The 2500-nt window shown below is 42.4% G+C and overlaps 1 protein-coding gene across 2 annotated transcripts in view; it reads left to right on the top strand.

Annotated features, from left to right (window-relative positions):
* rsrc1 (arginine/serine-rich coiled-coil 1) overlaps positions 1 to 2500 on the top strand; it is a 467824-nt gene that overhangs the window by 211454 nt on the left and 253870 nt on the right. The window lies entirely within an intron of this gene.

Below are 2500 nucleotides of genomic sequence, written 5' to 3'. Positions count from 1 at the left end.
CAGCCAGCGTCATCTCACAAGACCCTCGGGTGCCGTGAATGTCAATCAAGCAAGCTACGGAATTTGCCGCCAATGTTTTTCTTGTAAAGTGTATGGAAGCTGGATGAATTAGATGCCAAAAACCAACCACTTTCATGTGGTATTGTACAGAAAGGACAACTTTTTTTCTCCTCCATTTGAAAATGTGGGCGTTATCATCATTACTGTCTGATTCCAATCAATGCAAGTCATCAGAATCAGGTAATACACCAACTTATATTCTTGTCTTTGTGAAAGAAAGACATCTATATGTGTTACACATGCTTGTATTATCATTAAACACATTTAACTTGTTTACAAAAATGTCTCTTTCATAAATAAATAAATATAAATGATATATATAAATGAGGTAGATCCCCTCGAGTTGGTCAATTGAAAAGTAGCTCGCCTGCAGAAAAAGTGTGGGCACCCCTGCAATAGGAAGTCCTGTCGGAAGGTCCTGTCATCTTTTTAAAATGTGCCTTATTTTCCGACCCTCCCAAGACTTGTTACAGCACCTTTTGTTTCTTCGCTCTAAATTCCTCTTTATGTCTTCTTCATTGAGCCTCCCTGGTGTGTCACAGAAGCACTTTCCCCTCTTTTCCTATCTACCAGGCGCCGGTGGCAACATGCTGGAAGTTGTCCCCCGGTACTTTGCGAGGACAGTTTAAGGGGAACATTCCCGCTAATGGTTCCAGTTAAAGACGGTCTTGGGTAAAATATAGTAGCGCCAAAAGGGAGCCGGCGGCTTTCCAAGTAGATTACATAGATAAAAGTTGTGTCGGCTTGGGGCTTGTCTGGGCTGTCATGAAGTGGCCTGTGTGACATGTCTCTGTGGTCTTGCTAGATTATTCTTGAGGATGGTGATGCTGCAGACAGCTCACTCTTTTGGCCGTAAAGGAAAAAGTCAATTACCTGAATTACTAGGGATGTCCGATAATGGCCTTTTTTCCGATATTCGATATTGTCCAACGCTTTGTTACCGATTCCGATGTCAACGGATACCGATATATACAGTCGTGGAATGAACACATTATTATGCCTAATTTTGTTGTGATGCCCCGCTGGATGCAATAGACAATGTAACAAGGTTTTCCAAAATAAATCAACTCAAGTTATGAAAAAAACATGCCAACATGGCACTGCCATATTTATTATTGAAGTCACAAAGTGCATTATTTTTTTTAACATGCCTCAAAACAGCAGCTTGGAATTTGGGACATGCTCTGATGAGGTTGAGGTGGGCGGGGTTAAGGTGTGTGTGTGTGTGGGGGGGGTGGGGGGTAGGAGGTATTGTAGCGTCCCGGAAGAGTTTGTGCTCCAAGGGGTTCTGGGTATTTGTTCTGTTGTGTTTATGTTGTGTTACGGTGAGGATGTTCTCCCGAAATGTGTTTGTCATTCTTGTTTGGTGTGGGTTCATAGTGTGGTGCATATTTGTAACAGTGTTAAAGTTGTTTATACGGCCACCCTCAGTGTGACCTGTATGGCTGTTGACCAAGTATGCGTTGCATTCACTTGTGTGTGTGAAAAGCCGATATTCCGATATTGTCCAACTCTTAATTACCGATACCGATATAATGAACACATTATTATGCCTAATTTTGTTGTGATGCCCCGCTGGATGCATTAAACAATGTAACAAGGTTTTACAAAATAAAGCAACTGAAGTTATGGGAAAAAAATGCCAACATGGCACTGCCATATTTATTATTGAAGTCACAAAGTGCATTATTTTTTTTGACATGCCTCAAAACAGCAGCTTGGAATTTGGGACATGCTCTGAGGAGGTTGAGGTGGGCGGTGTTAAGGTGGGTGGGGGGGAGTCGGAGGTAGCGGGGGGTGTTTATTGTAGCGTCCCGGAAGAGTTTGTGCTGCAAGGGCTTCTGGGTATTTGTTCTGTTGTGTTTATGTTGTGTTACGGTGCGAATGTTCTCCCTAAATGTGTTTGTCATTCTTGTTTGGTGTGGGTTCACAGTGTGGTGCATATTTGTAACAGTGTTAAAGTTGTTGATACGGCCACCCTCAGTGTGACCTGTATGGCTGTTGACCAAGTATGCATTGCATTCACTTGTGTGTGTGAAAAGCCGGTATCCGATATTCCGATATTGTCCAACTCTTAATTACCGATACCGATATAATTAACACATTATTCTGCCTAATTTTGTTGTGATGCCCCGCTGGATGCATTAAACAATGTAACAAGGTTTTCCAAAATAAATCAACTGAAGTTATGGGAAAAAAAATGCCAACATGGCACTGCCATATTTATTATTGAAGTCACAAAGTGCATTATTTTTTGTTTGACATGCCTCAAAACAGCAGCTTGGAATTTGGGACATGCTCTGAGGAGGTTGAGGTGGGCGGGGTTAAGGTGCGTGAGGGGGAGTAGTAGTAGTATATTGTAGCGTCCCGGAAGAGTTTGTGCTGCAAGGGGTTCTGGGTATTTGTTCTGTTGTGTTTATGTTGTGTTACGGTGCGGATG

Source organism: Nerophis ophidion, linkage group LG18, assembly GCF_033978795.1.
Source record: "Nerophis ophidion isolate RoL-2023_Sa linkage group LG18, RoL_Noph_v1.0, whole genome shotgun sequence".
NCBI lineage: Eukaryota > Metazoa > Chordata > Actinopteri > Syngnathiformes > Syngnathidae > Nerophis > Nerophis ophidion.
Note: the sequence above shows the minus strand (reverse complement) of the source record. Positions and strands in the feature narration are given on the sequence as shown.